This window comes from Schistocerca cancellata, chromosome 2 (genome assembly GCF_023864275.1).
Source record: "Schistocerca cancellata isolate TAMUIC-IGC-003103 chromosome 2, iqSchCanc2.1, whole genome shotgun sequence".
In the NCBI taxonomy this organism is placed as follows: Eukaryota; Metazoa; Arthropoda; class Insecta; order Orthoptera; family Acrididae; genus Schistocerca; species Schistocerca cancellata.
Genome location: NC_064627.1, coordinates 533,841,419 through 533,856,599, shown reverse-complemented (window position 1 = coordinate 533,856,599; position 15,181 = coordinate 533,841,419). Strand labels below are relative to the sequence as shown.

The window sequence follows — 15,181 nt, the reverse complement described above, 5'->3', positions numbered from 1 at the left end:
GTAGGCAGTTTTGCCTCGTATTTCATACACACGCTATCTGCCACGTACACGCTTCGTTGTTACTACTGAGTGGCGTTTCGCATGGAGAAGGAGTGACCGCAAACGCGTGCTTTACGTAAAATTCTTCGACGAGGATGGGATTCGAACCCACGCGTGCAGAGCACATTGGATTAGCAGTCCAACGCCTTAACCACTTTTTTTTTTTTTTTTTTTTTTTTTTTTTCACGGAGAAACAAAAATTGGAGTAGCTGGGATTTGAACCCAGGACTTTCTGCATGCGAAGCAGACACTCTACCACTTTTTTTTTTTTTTTTTTTTTTTTTTTTTTCCTACAGTCCACCGCTCTACCAACTTTTTTTTTCTTTTTCTTTTTTTTTTTTTTCGCCTTAACCACTTTTTTTTTTTTTTTGTTTTTTATTTGTCACCACGGCACCCTACCTCTTCTGCGTAAGAAAGAAATGCTGCGGCTTGACACTGCCGCCAGTAACAGAAAAACAGAAATTAGTCTGGAGACGAAATGTTGCATCCATTTGCAGTGTAAATGAAATATGTCCATTTTCATACGTAAGCAGGAGAGCCGGGAAATCTGTGCACTTTGCACCGCATGATTGCATCTCACTCCACAAATCAGAGGAAGCATTGGATGAACAAAATAAATTAAAAGTCTTCTATCGTTGTTTCTCTCCATCGGATCGTCTGTTATAAACAAGAAACTAGGAAACTCAGTTCCGTGCAAGGCATCCGCCAAAGATACGGAACGCGTTACAACAAACATTCTGTTAATTTCAGTACGTGACGAATGAACCAAGTGACGCACTCGTAAATTAGTCTGCCCCACACTAGCTTCTTTGGTCTTCTCTTCGGGCGTCCGAAGGAAGAGTGGAATCCACCATTTCAGAAGAAATGGCTGTAAATCTCCATCCTATATTGGCTGTGAAATGATCGTGTGACTTAAAAAGTTTGCAAAATGAGCTTTATAGTTTTTAGTCTTCTGTAGTCGGTGGTGCTGTATCATTAAATACAGAAGAAAGTCTTCTTTACTCGTTTCGTTCACATTGAAAAGATAGTAAACTGTGTGGCCTTTAAGCCAGTTTACTGAATTTCGTTTGGTCTGCGGGTAAGGCACGACCTCCGGAGTGAGGAAGTCAGCTGGCGTTATGGTCGCAGGGCATGTTCTAGTGATGCTTGCCAATAACTGTCGTATGACCGCCCAAACATCGCGCACTTTTTCGCAGACAAATCGGTGTTCCTCGCTATCTTGTACCTGGCAAGTGTTGCATAAGGGTGAATCGGCCAGATGAATTGAATGGAGTCTGGCATTGGTAGCTATCTTACGATTCACCGTGAGATACCACGACGCTCGCACGTGAGACGGTAAATGGCGGAAATGAATATTATCCCAAATGACCCGCCAATTGTGAGCCGTATATTTGTCTTCGATGTTATTCCTGGATGTGGACTCGATCAAAGTCTTATAAAGTTGCTTCACCACCGTTATTTCTTTCGCCGGAATTCTTGTTCGAGCATAACTATATTCCAACAGGAAATATTTTAAATGATAAAGGTCGTGTGGAATGTGATGTACATCAATCGGGGGGTTGAGGTCCGCTGGGGAGATTTCGTTGAGGAGGTGAGCAGTGAGACAGTGGGGAGAGTTTGTCCATAGCTGATACATACTGCTTAGATAGAGCGCCTGTGCCTTTTTATAGACATCAGTGAGGTTTAATCCGCCCTTCCGAGTAGGGAGCGTCAACGTAACATATTGAACTTTGAAGATATTGCCTCTGGTCACAAAATGGCCCAGGGCAGACAGCATTCTATGTGCAATGCCACTGGGAAGAGGCAATACTTTGGCTACATAGTTAATCTTCGAGAGGATATAAGTGTTGACCAGTTCAATTTTTTGGAGAGCATTCAGTTTCCTCATGCTATGCAGTTGTACACATGCCCGAACCTTGTGCAGTAAAGCCCTATAATTAACGGCAATGGTATTCTGTATCTTCCTCCGAAACTCAAGCCCTAAGCACTTTATACTGGGAATTTCTCGTAATCGGGCATGAGTGGGGAGATTTATTCCCCGTCCGACATTCATGAGTCCAGATTTTTGCCAGTTCACCGTCGCCCCAGATGCCGCCTCATATCGTTGAAGTATTTGAAGGGAGGACCGCACTTCTTGCGCGTTCACGACAAGAAAGCCGACGTCATCTGCGTACGCACGGCACACAATCTTCTGGCTATTGATTTCCAATCCTCGCAAATGTGCAGTTAGCGTAGCGAGCAGAGGTTCTATGGCGATAGCAAAGAGAGCCATCGACATCGGACAGCCTTGCCTCACCGAACACTCGATATTAATGGCGCCACTGAGGCGACCATTAATTTGAATTCGCGACGTACTATCACGGATCAGATTGTCGAGTACTTGGGTGAACTGGTGCGGAAATCCCAATTCCTGCATGACGCGGAAAAGGAACCGATGGCTCACCCTGTCGAATGCTTTTGCAAAGTCTATCATGAAGAGGGCGCATTTTAATTTGCAAGCCTCCGCTACGGTAATGACATCTCGGTAATCCGCTTCCCGAGCACGGGGTCCCGGGTTCGATTCCCGGCGGGGTCAGAGATTTTCACCTGCCTCGAGATGACTGGGTGTTTGTGTTGTCCTCCTCATTTCATCATCATCCAGGAAAGTGGCGAAATTGGACTGAGCAAAGGTTGGGAAATTGTATGGGCGCTGATAACCACGCAGTTGAGCGCCCCACAAAACCAAACATCATCATCATCTCGGTAATCCGTGAGCGTGTGGTAAATAGATCGATCTCTACCGACACTCGTTTGATACTGTCCTGTGATTGTGGTCATGACAGTTTTGAGCCGTTGGCTCAGAACACGGGCGAATAGTTTATAATCACTATTTAATAACGTGAGAGGTCGCAGGTTTGTGAGGTCGTTACTGCACGGGGTCTTGGGGAGTAAGACAACAATTCCTTGTCGAAATTCTTGCGGAATAACGTTTTGTGGGTTCATTAGTTCGGTACATATTGCAAGTAGTTTCGATTTCATCTGCGGCCAGAAGGTTTGATATACTTCTGCAGGTATTCCATCGCAACCAGGAGATTTATTCTTCGGACTTCTTAGGATAATGTCTGTTAATTCGTCTTCTGTCACCTCTGTCATCAGCTGAGCCGCCTCTGTGGGGCTGAGTTTCCGTGTTAAATTTGTCGCAAAATCCGCAAACACGGTATCATCTGTCAGTTTATTGGACATCAGGTCCCGATAGTACTCTTCAATCGTACGCATAATGTCACTTTGTTTAGTAACGATTGCACCGGTGCTGGTTCGGATGCGTGTAATGATTTTCCGACTGCCTCGTCGACTTTCACGTAACATGTGGTACATGGCGGCCTCTTCTTCTTGCACCGTCTTAGGAACGCGCGCCCGAATTTGAAAACCTTCCAACTGTTTCCGTTGCAGCGTTAGAAGTTTTGCCTGAATTCTTTTGATCTTTGCAAAATTGCCGATAACGGTCGCGTCAAATGTATACAACTCCCGAAGACACTGAAAGTAAAATTCCATCGTCCGTCTGTGCCACTGAGTTTTCTGACGGGAGTAAATCATTAAAGTTTTCCTAATTTGTGGTTTGGCGCATTTGAGCCACCACTCGATCGCGGAGTTGTAGGAATTGAATTTGCGTTCACATGCCGTCCAGGTGGACAGGAAGGCTTCTCGACATGCAGGATCATGCAAATGTGCGATGTTGAACTTCCATAACCCGCGACTCCGGTATGTTTCCTGTTTTTGCATGTTGACGGTACAGATATAGGCAGCATGGTCGGAAAATACAGTTGGCCATATTTCGGTGTGTAGCAGGTGGTGCGTTAAATTACGCGATATGTAAATTCTATCTAACCTACTTGCCGAATGATTGGTAACATGCGTAAAACCCACTTCCACTCCGTGCATGTACGTCCAAGTGTCAGTGAAGCGGAGTTCTTGAATGATCTGTTCCAATTCGACACACCGATTAAAGTGTGGAGTTTGATCTATTTGACGAAGCACACAATTGAAATCGCCGCCAAAAATGACATCACTGTAGTTGGTCCCGAAGAGCGGAAGGATCTCGTGGCGAAAAAATTCTGCACGGCGTTGCCTATTACTGGAGCCAGAAGGTGCGTAAATATTAATCAGTCTGATGGTATTGACAGTTACTGCTATCCCCCTGCCGGTCACAAGTTTGTCCTCACATTTTGCAATTATCCCTTCTTTTAACAGGAACGCTGTTCCAAGTTCGAAACCGTTGCCAGGGTTCACGAAAGCATTATACCCGGCTATGTGGTCTAATCTGATATCACTCACTTCCTGAAGCATTGCTATATCTATGTCGGCTGCGTATAACAAGTCCTGTAAATTTTTCAGATTCAAATCACTACGTATCTTATTGATATTGAGAGTCAGGATCTTGTAAGCCTGCAAGGTGGTCATTGATGGTTGGTACGAAAGGAGCAGACGATATGGTGCGTCATACAGCCGTCAATTGGAGGCGCTGACCGTGTCGGTCGTTTGAGTAGCCATGGCCACATGGACCTTGTTTCCTTCAACTGCTGATACGGGGGGCAAGGAGACGGTCGAGGGGGAGGAATCCTCCTGCATCTCTACATCAGCTTCATTCGTGTCACACTCGTCTGCCAAATTGGGAGAGGAAAGGGTGCCTACTGGCTCAGGAACTGGTGGATCCGTATTCTGTTGCTCAGCCTGCTGAGACGGCGTCTCATCTGGTCCGCTGTCGAACTTCGTGGGAGTCTCCGACATGGCGTCGTCCGATCGTGTTGTGTCCTGCGAGCGCGAAGGCGAAGCGGCAGCGTCTGCGGGCCCTTCTTTTAAATTCTGTCCAATTAATTTTGCCTTTCCCCGCAAGCTCGGTGCTGTATCTTCCGCACCTTGGTGAGCCATCCTCCGTTTTTTATTTTTCTTCGGAGAACGAGTACCCCGTAGGACTGTGTCAGAGTTGGGCATCGTTTCAGTGACTTGTTCAGACATGGGAGCAGGAGCCATGGACACCTCCGCCAACTCAGCACCCCGTGAGGGTTGGTCCACCGCCATATCACTGGTCATGTTAGTGTCATGAGTTTCAGAAGCAGCCACCTCGGACGTGACAGGCGTGTCCGGAGATGTCACATTGACGACGCGGCTGGGTCCGGCAGGTGCATCGCGAATCGGTTGTAGTGACGGCTCACCGCGAGCAACCGACACGTACGATGGCGATAATGTTGACATCGCGGGAGGGCTAACACTCTCTCCGGTTGGCAGTTGAACTACACGACGCTGTAAACATTCAGCACGAACATGTCCCGTCGAGTTACATCTGGCACATGTCCTAGGTTGGCCATCATACATTTCGACGGCACGGTACCCACAAACCGTGACGTACGACGGAATATGTCGTTGTAGGTCAACTTTGAGCTGCCTGACGCCATTCAGTACCGGATACTTATGCGCCGGAGACCAACGTTCTGCAAAGTTGCTCAAAACTTTGCCATACGGCGATATCGCAACATGTATCTGTTCGGCTGGGACCTCAAACGGTAGTTCAAAAATGCGAACAGTTCGAAGTCCACGCCCGGCGTGGGAAACAGTAACTACACCCACATTGCCATCACTATGCTTAAACTTCAAACCGGAACTAAAGGAGTCAACTAGCTTGTCACAAAACTCGGCATCTCTCATCTTGATATACACGATGCTAGACAGAATCGACAAATGTATACCGATAATCTCATCGAGTCCAATTTTCATCACTTCTTCGAGGAAATCCTCGATTTCGAAGGAGGTTGGCCGGGCAAACGTGTTATCGAACGTTAACTTCAAAGTGTCTTTTCTCATAGTATGTGTCATCACTGAATTCTTAACGTCATTCCGCAAACGCAAGAATTACCGCTGCTAGCGAGCGACTTACCCCGCAGAAGTAAACAAGCCAACCGCAGCGCGAAGCACAGACAACCGCACGCCACGGCCGCTGCAGGCAGACTGTACCACTCGGCCACCTCGTCTGCTGGAACTACATCTGCATCTTTGGCGAGTGCTTGCGCAAAGAAGACATCTGTCGATTCGAAAACGCATTCAAAGCACCGTACTGGGCCGGTGTCTGCGTCTAATGCCCAGCTGCAGTGCAGCCGACCAAGCTCCCACTCGCGAATCATTTAATGACAGCATCCGTCCACGTCGATATCCGATCGGGGCAAAATCACCGGCCCACTTATTTACTGCAGGAATAAGTATTGTATCGACATGCAGTGTCGTCTAATGCAAATGAGAAATGTGCTGAGCACTCTTTTCCACGACTTGCTGCAACGAAACGGACAGCTCGATACGCTACACTGATATTGCTTGCAAGGTTTTGACGTTCGTCCTAGCCCAAGATTGTCCTGCTGTTTGGATGGAGCTTGGTGTTTGGGCGGCCACTAGCGACGGATGTCTGCAAAGTCAAGTCTCTCCAGTAGGCCCTGCCAAATCGGTTCTGTATATGGCGGCCTGACGCAAAACAAACTGTCGAAGAGCGACAGTTGTGTTACAGATGGTTTATTATAGGCTCGATACGTTAAAATGACTGCGACAGGTATGCACTTAAATATAAATAAGAACTCGTCGTTCGCAAATACCAACATACTCTTTGCTGGAGCCGTAATTTGATTGGTTTATAGATCTCGACATGATGTATAATTCGAAGGGCATACGCTATGGAATGTTGTGCGCTTTCATCTGGTAGGCAGTTTTGCCTCGTATTTCATACACACGCTATCTGCCACGTACACGCTTCGTTGTTACTACTGAGTGGCGTTTCGCATGGAGAAGGAGTGACCGCAAACGCGTGCTTTACGTAAAATTCTTCGACGAGGATGGGATTCGAACCCACGCGTGCAGAGCACATTGGATTAGCAGTCCAACGCCTTAACCACTCGGCCACCTCGTCTGCTGGACCTACATCTGCATCTTTGGCGAGTGCTTGCGCAAAGAAGACATCTGTCGATTCGAAAACGCATTCAAAGCACCGTACTGGGCCGGTGTCTGCGTCTAATGCCCAGCTGCAGTGCAGCCGACCAAGCTCCCACTCGCGAATCATTTAATGACAGCATCCGTCCACGTCGATATCCGATCGGGGCAAAATCACCGGCCCACTTATTTACTGCAGGAATAAGTATTGTATCGACATGCAGTGTCGTCTAATGCAAATGAGAAATGTGCTGGGCACTCTTTTCCACGACTTGCTGCAACGAAACGGACAGCTCGATACGCTACACTGATATTGCTTGCAAGGTTTTGACGTTCGTCCTAGCCCAAGATTGTCCTGCTGTTTGGATGGAGCTTGGTGTTTGGGCGGCCACTAGCGACGGATGTCTGCAAAGTCAAGTCTCTCCAGTAGGCCCTGCCAAATCGGTTCTGTATATGGCGGCCTGACGCAAAACAAACTGTCGAAAGGCTACAGATGGATTATTATAGGCTCGATACGTTAAAATGACTGCGACAGGTATGCACTTAAATATAAATAAGAACTCGTCGTTCGCAAATACCAACATACCCTTTGCTGGAGCCGAAATTTGGTTGGTTTATAGATCTCGACATGATGTATAATTCGAAGGGCATACGCTATGGAATGTTGTGCGCTTTCATCTGGTAGGCAGTTTTGCCTCGTATTTCATACACACGCTATCTGCCACGTACACGCTTCGTTGTTACTACTGAGTGGCGTTTCGCATTGAGAAGGAGTGACCACAAACGCGTGCTTTACGTAAAATTCTTCGACGAGGATGGGATTCGAACCCACGCGTGCAGAGCACATTGGATTAGCAGTCCAACGCCTTAACCACTCGGCCACCTCGTCTGCTGGAACTACATCTGCATCTTTGGCGAGTGCTTGCGCAAAGAAGACATCTGTCGATTCGAAAACGCATTCAAAGCACCGTACTGGGCCGGTGTCTGCGTCTAATGCCCAGCTGCAGTGCAGCCGACCGAGCTCCCACTCGCGAATCATTTAATGACAGCATCCGTCCACGTCGATATCCGATCGGGGCAAAATCACCGGCCCACTTATTTACTGCAGGAATAAGTATTGTATCGACATGCAGTGTCGTCTAATGCAAATGAGAAATGTGCTGGGCACTCTTTTCCACGACTTGCTGCAACGAAACGGACAGCTCGATACGCTACACTGATATTGCTTGCAAGGTTTTGACGTTCGTCCTAGCCCAAGATTGTCCTGCTGTTTGGATGGAGCTTGGTGTTTGGGCGGCCACTAGCGACGGATGTCTGCAAAGTCAAGTCTCTCCAGTAGGCCCTGCCAAATCGGTTCTGTATATGGCGGCCTGACGCAAAACAAACTGTCGAAAGGCGACAGTTGAGCTACAGATGGTTTATTATAGGCTCGATACGTTAAAATGACTGCGACAGGTATGCACTTAAATATAAATAAGAACTCGTCGTTCGCAAATACCATCATACTCTTTGCTGGAGCCGTAATTTGATTGGTTTATAGATCTCGACATGATGTATAATTCGAAGGGCATACGCTATGGAATGTTGTGCGATTTCACCTGGAAGGCAGTTTTGCCTCGTATTTCATACACACGCTATCTGCCACGTACACACTTCGTTGTTACTACTGAGTGGCGTTTCGCATGGAGAAGGAGTGACCGCAAACGCGTGCTTTACGTAAAATTCTTCGACGAGGATGGGATTCGAACCCTCGCGTGCAGAGCACATTGGATTAGCAGTCCAACGCCTTAACCACTCGGCCACCTCGTCTGCTGGAACTACATCTGCATCTTTGGCGAGTGCTTGCGCAAAGAAGACATCTGTCGATTCGAAAACGCATTCAAAGCACCGTACTGGGCCGGTGTCTGCGTCTAATGCCCAGCTGCAGTGCAGCCGACCAAGCTCCCACTCGCGAATCATTTAATGACAGCATCCGTCCACGTCGATATCCGATCGGGGCAAAATCACCGGCCCACTTATTTACTGCAGGAATAAGTATTGTATCGACATGCAGTGTCGTCTAATGCAAATGAGAAATGTGCTGGGCACTCTTTTCCACGACTTGCTGCAACGAAACGGACAGCTCGATACGCTACACTGATATTGCTTGCAAGGTTTTGACGTTCGTCCTAGCCCAAGATTGTCCTGCTGTTTGGATGGAGCTTGGTGTTTGGGCGGCCACTAGCGACGGATGTCTGCAAAGTCAAGTCTCTCCAGTAGGCCCTGCCAAATCGGTTCTGTATATGGCGGCCTGACGCAAAACAAACTGTCGAAAGGCTACAGATGGATTATTATAGGCTCGATACGTTAAAATGACTGCGACAGGTATGCACTTAAATATAAATAAGAACTCGTCGTTCGCAAATACCAACATACCCTTTGCTGGAGCCGAAATTTGGTTGGTTTATAGATCTCGACATGATGTATAATTCGAAGGGCATACGCTATGGAATGTTGTGCGCTTTCATCTGGTAGGCAGTTTTGCCTCGTATTTCATACACACGCTATCTGCCACGTACACGCTTCGTTGTTACTACTGAGTGGCGTTTCGCATTGAGAAGGAGTGACCACAAACGCGTGCTTTACGTAAAATTCTTCGACGAGGATGGGATTCGAACCCACGCGTGCAGAGCACATTGGATTAGCAGTCCAACGCCTTAACCACTCGGCCACCTCGTCTGCTGGAACTACATCTGCATCTTTGGCGAGTGCTTGCGCAAAGAAGACATCTGTCGATTCGAAAACGCATTCAAAGCACCGTACTGGGCCGGTGTCTGCGTCTAATGCCCAGCTGCAGTGCAGCCGACCGAGCTCCCACTCGCGAATCATTTAATGACAGCATCCGTCCACGTCGATATCCGATCGGGGCAAAATCACCGGCCCACTTATTTACTGCAGGAATAAGTATTGTATCGACATGCAGTGTCGTCTAATGCAAATGAGAAATGTGCTGGGCACTCTTTTCCACGACTTGCTGCAACGAAACGGACAGCTCGATACGCTACACTGATATTGCTTGCAAGGTTTTGACGTTCGTCCTAGCCCAAGATTGTCCTGCTGTTTGGATGGAGCTTGGTGTTTGGGCGGCCACTAGCGACGGATGTCTGCAAAGTCAAGTCTCTCCAGTAGGCCCTGCCAAATCGGTTCTGTATATGGCGGCCTGACGCAAAAAGTTGTGCTACAGATGGTTTATTATAGGCTCGATACGTTAAAATGACTGCGACAGGTATGCACTTAAATATAAATAAGAACTCGTCGTTCGCAAATACCAACATACTCTTTGCTGGAGCCGTAATTTGATTGGTTTATAGATCTCGACATGATGTATAATTCGAAGGGCATACGCTATGGAATGTTGTGCGCTTTCATCTGGTAGGCAGTTTTGCCTCGTATTTCATACACACGCTATCTGCCACGTACACGCTACGTTGTTACTACTGAGTGGCGTTTCGCATGGAGAAGGAGTGACCGCAAACGCGTGCTTTACGTAAAATTCTTCGACGAGGATGGGATTCGAACCCTCGCGTGCAGAGCACATTGGATTAGCAGTCCAACGCCTTAACCACTCGGCCACCTCGTCTGCTGAAACTACATGTGCATCTTTGGCGAGTGCTTGCGCAAAGAAGACATCTGTCGATTCGAAAACGCATTCAAAGCACCGTACTGGGCCGGTGTCTGCGTCTAATGCCCAGCTGCAGTGCAGCCGACCAAGCTCCCTCTCGCGAATCATTTAATGACAGCATCCGTCCACGTCGATATCCGATCGGGGCAAAACCACCGGCCCACTTATTTACTGCAGGAATAAGTATTGTATCGACATGCAGTGTCGTCTAATGCAAATGAGAAATGTGCTGGGCACTCTTTTCCACGACTTGCTGCAACGAAACGGACAGCTCGATACGCTACACTGATATTGCTTGCTAGGTTTTGACGTTCGTCCTAGCCCAAGATTGTCCTGCTGTTTGGATGGAGCTTGGTGTTTGGGCGGCCACTAGCGACGGATGTCTGCAAAGTCAAGTCTCTCCAGTAGGCCCTGCCAAATCGGTTCTGTATATGGCGGCCTGACGCAAAACAAACTGTCGAAAGGCTACAGATGGATTATTATAGGCTCGATACGTTAAAATGACTGCGACAGGTATGCACTTAAATATAAATAAGAACTCGTCGTTCGCAAATACCAACATACCCTTTGCTGGAGCCGAAATTTGATTGGTTTATAGATCTCGACATGATGTATAATTCGAAGGGCATACGCTATGGAATGTTGTGCGCTTTCATCTGGTAGGCAGTTTTGCCTCGTATTTCATACACACGCTATCTGCCACGTACACGCTTCGTTGTTACTACTGAGTGGCGTTTCGCATGGAGAAGGAGTGACCGCAAACGCGTGCTTTACGTAAAATTCTTCGACGAGGATGGGATTCGAACCCACGCGTGCAGAGCACATTGGATTAGCAGTCCAACGCCTTAACCACTCGGCCACCTCGTCTGCTGGAACTACATCTGCATCTTTGGCGAGTGCTTGCGCAAAGAAGACATCTGTCGATTCGAAAACGCATTCAAAGCACCGTACTGGGCCGGTGTCTGCGTCTAATGCCCAGCTGCAGTGCAGCCGACCGAGCTCCCACTCGCGAATCATTTAATGACAGCATCCGTCCACGTCGATATCCGATCGGGGCAAAATCACCGGCCCACTTATTTACTGCAGGAATAAGTATTGTATCGACATGCAGTGTCGTCTAATGCAAATGAGAAATGTGCTGGGCACTCTTTTCCACGACTTGCTGCAACGAAACGGACAGCTCGATACGCTACACTGATATTGCTTGCAAGGTTTTGACGTTCGTCCTAGCCCAAGATTGTCCTGCTGTTTGGATGGAGCTTGGTGTTTGGGCGGCCACTAGCGACGGATGTCTGCAAAGTCAAGTCTCTCCAGTAGGCCCTGCCAAATCGGTTCTGTATATGGCGGCCTGACGCAAAACAAACTGTCGAAAGGCGACAGTTGTGCTACAGATGGTTTATTATAGGCTCGATACGTTAAAATGACTGCGACAGGTATGCACTTAAATATAAATAAGAACTCGGCGTTCGCAAATACCAACATACTCTTTGCTGGAGCCGTAATTTGATTGGTTTATAGATCTCGACATGATGTATAATTCGAAGGGCATACGCTATGGAATGTTGTGCGCTTTCATCTGGTAGGCAGTTTTGCCTCGTATTTCATACACACGCTATCTGCCACGTACACGCTTCGTTGTTACTACTGAGTGGCGTTTCGCATGGAGAAGGAGTGACCGCAAACGCGTGCTTTACGTAAAATTCTTCGACGAGGATGGGATTCGAACCCTCGCGTGCAGAGCACATTGGATTAGCAGTCCAACGCCTTAACCACTCGGCCACCTCGTCTGCTGGAGCTACATCTGCATCTTTGGCGAGTGCTTGCGCAAAGAAGACATCTGTCGATTCGAAAACGCATTCAAAGCACCGTACTGGGCCGGTGTCTGCGTCTAATGCCCAGCTGCATTGCAGCCGACCAAGCTCCCACTCGCGAATCATTTAATGACAGCATCCGTCCACGTCGATATCCGATCGGGGCAAAATCACCGGCCCACTTATTTACTGCAGGAATAAGTATTGTATCGACATGCAGTGTCGTCTAATGCAAATGAGAAATGTGCTGGGCACTCTTTTCCACGACTTGCTGCAACGAAACGGACAGCTCGATACGCTACACTGATATTGCTTGCAAGGTTTTGACGTTCGTCCTAGCCCAAGATTGTCCTGCTGTTTGGATGGAGCTTGGTGTTTGGGCGGCCACTAGCGACGGATGTCTGCAAAGTCAAGTCTCTCCAGTAGGCCCTGCCAAATCGGTTCTGTATATGGCGGCCTGACGCAAAACAAACTGTCGAAAGGCTACAGATGGATTATTATAGGCTCGATACGTTAAAATGACTGCGACAGGTATGCACTTAAATATAAATAAGAACTCGTCGTTCGCAAATACCAACATACCCTTTGCTGGAGCCGAAATTTGATTGGTTTATAGATCTCGACATGATGTATAATTCGAAGGGCATACGCTATGGAATGTTGTGCGCTTTCATCTGGTAGGCAGTTTTGCCTCGTATTTCATACACACGCTATCTGCCACGTACACGCTTCGTTGTTACTACTGAGTGGCGTTTCGCATGGAGAAGGAGTGACCGCAAACGCGTGCTTTACGTAAAATTCTTCGACGAGGATGGGATTCGGACCCACGCGTGCAGAGCACATTGGATTAGCAGTCCAACGCCTTAACCACCCGGCCACCTCGTCTGCTGCAACTACATCTGCATCTTTGGCGAGTGCTTGCGCAAAGAAGACATCTGTCGATTCGAAAACGCATTCAAAGCACCGTACTGGGCCGGTGTCTGCGTCTAATGCCCAGCTGCAGTGCAGCCGACCAAGCTCCCACTCGCGAATCATTTAATGACAGCATGCGTCCACGTCGATATCCGATCGGGGCAAAATCACCGGACCACTTATTTACTGCAGGAATAAGTATTGTATCGACATGCAGTGTCGTCTAATGCAAATGAGAAATGTGCTGGGCACTCTTTTCCACGACTTGCTGCAACGAAACGGACAGCTCGATACGCTACACTGATATTGCTTGCAAGGTTTTGACGTTCGTCCTAGCCCAAGATTGTCCTGCTGTTTGGATGGAGCTTGGTGTTTGGGCGGCCACTAGCGACGGATGTCTGCAAAGTCAAGTCTCTCCAGTAGGCCCTGCCAAATCGGTTCTGTATATGGCGGCCTGACGCAAAACAAACTGTCGAAAGGCGACAGTTGTGCTACAGATGGTTTATTACAGGCTCGATACGTTAAAATGACTGCGACAGGTATGCACTTAAATATAAATAAGAACTCGTCGTTCGCAAATACCATCATACTCTTTGCTGGAGCCGTAATTTGATTGGTTTATAGATCTCGACATGATGTATAATTCGAAGGGCATACGCTATGGAATGTTGTGCGCTTACATCTGGTAGGCAGTTTTGCCTCGTATTTCATACACACGCTATCTGCCACGTACACGCTTCGTTGTTACTACTGAGTGGCGTTTCGCATGGAGAAGGAGTGACCGCAAACGCGTGCTTTACGTAAAATTCTTCGACGAGGATGGGATTCGAACCCTCGCGTGCAGAGCACATTGGATTAGCAGTCCAACGCCTTAACCACTCGGCCACCTCGTCTGCTGGAACTACATCTGCATCTTTGGCGAGTGCTTGCGCAAAGAAGACATCTGTCGATTCGAAAACGCATTCAAAGCACCGTACTGGGCCGGTGTCTGCGTCTAATGCCCAGCTGCAGTGCAGCCGACCAAGCTCCCACTCGCGAATAATTTAATGACAGCATCCGTCCACGTCGATATCCGATCGGGGCAAAATCACCGGCCCACTTATTTACTGCAGGAATAAGTATTGTATCGACATGCAGTGTCGTCTAATGCAAATGAGAAATGTGCTGGGCACTCTTTTCCACGACTTGCTGCAACGAAACGGACAGCTCGATACGCTACACTGATATTGCTTGCAAGGTTTTGACGTTCGTCCTAGCCCAAGATTGTCCTGCTGTTAGGATGGAGCTTGGTGTTTGGGCGGCCACTAGCGACGGATGTCTGCAAAGTCAAGTCTCTCCAGTAGGCCCTGCCAAATCGGTTCTGTATATGGCGGCCTGACGCAAAACAAACTGTTGAGCTACAGATGGTTTATTATAGGCTCGATACGTTAAAATGACTGCGACAGGTATGCACTTAAATATAAATAAGAACTCGTCGTTCGCAAATACCATCATACTCTTTGCTGGAGCCGTAATTTGATTGGTTTATAGATCTCGACATGATGTATAATTCGAAGGGCATACGCTATGGAATGTTGTGCGCTTTCATCTGGTAGGCAGTTTTGCCTCGTATTTCATACACACGCTATCTGCCACGTACACGCTTCGTTGTTACTACTGAGTGGCGTTTCGCATGGAGAAGGAGTGACCGCAAACGCGTGCTTTACGTAAAATTCTTCGACGAGGATGGGATTCGAACCCTCGCGTGCAGAGCACATTGGATTAGCAGTCCAACGCCTTAACCACTCGGCCACCTCGTCTGCTGGAACTACATCTG

At 47.9% G+C, this 15,181-nt stretch overlaps 10 non-coding genes across 10 annotated transcripts; all 10 read right to left on the bottom strand.

The window, feature by feature from the left end:
- Positions 1 to 6,879: 6,879 nt before the first annotated feature.
- Trnas-gcu (transfer RNA serine (anticodon GCU)) lies at positions 6,880 to 6,961 on the bottom strand. Its single transcript has one exon. It is a non-coding gene; the product is annotated as a tRNA-Ser (tRNA).
- An 827-nt stretch (positions 6,962 to 7,788) lies between these two features.
- Positions 7,789 to 7,870, bottom strand: Trnas-gcu (transfer RNA serine (anticodon GCU)). The gene has a single exon. It is a non-coding gene; the product is annotated as a tRNA-Ser (tRNA).
- Positions 7,871 to 8,708: 838 nt separating this feature from the next.
- Trnas-gcu (transfer RNA serine (anticodon GCU)) lies at positions 8,709 to 8,790 on the bottom strand. The gene has a single exon. It is a non-coding gene; the product is annotated as a tRNA-Ser (tRNA).
- Positions 8,791 to 9,617: 827 nt separating this feature from the next.
- On the bottom strand, positions 9,618 to 9,699 carry Trnas-gcu (transfer RNA serine (anticodon GCU)). The gene has a single exon. It is a non-coding gene; the product is annotated as a tRNA-Ser (tRNA).
- An 819-nt stretch (positions 9,700 to 10,518) lies between these two features.
- On the bottom strand, positions 10,519 to 10,600 carry Trnas-gcu (transfer RNA serine (anticodon GCU)). The gene has a single exon. It is a non-coding gene; the product is annotated as a tRNA-Ser (tRNA).
- An 827-nt stretch (positions 10,601 to 11,427) lies between these two features.
- Positions 11,428 to 11,509, bottom strand: Trnas-gcu (transfer RNA serine (anticodon GCU)). Its single transcript has one exon. It is a non-coding gene; the product is annotated as a tRNA-Ser (tRNA).
- Positions 11,510 to 12,347: 838 nt separating this feature from the next.
- Positions 12,348 to 12,429, bottom strand: Trnas-gcu (transfer RNA serine (anticodon GCU)). The gene has a single exon. It is a non-coding gene; the product is annotated as a tRNA-Ser (tRNA).
- Positions 12,430 to 13,256: 827 nt separating this feature from the next.
- On the bottom strand, positions 13,257 to 13,338 carry Trnas-gcu (transfer RNA serine (anticodon GCU)). The gene has a single exon. It is a non-coding gene; the product is annotated as a tRNA-Ser (tRNA).
- An 838-nt stretch (positions 13,339 to 14,176) lies between these two features.
- On the bottom strand, positions 14,177 to 14,258 carry Trnas-gcu (transfer RNA serine (anticodon GCU)). The gene has a single exon. It is a non-coding gene; the product is annotated as a tRNA-Ser (tRNA).
- An 824-nt stretch (positions 14,259 to 15,082) lies between these two features.
- On the bottom strand, positions 15,083 to 15,164 carry Trnas-gcu (transfer RNA serine (anticodon GCU)). Its single transcript has one exon. It is a non-coding gene; the product is annotated as a tRNA-Ser (tRNA).
- Between the last annotated feature and the right edge of the window lie 17 nt (positions 15,165 to 15,181).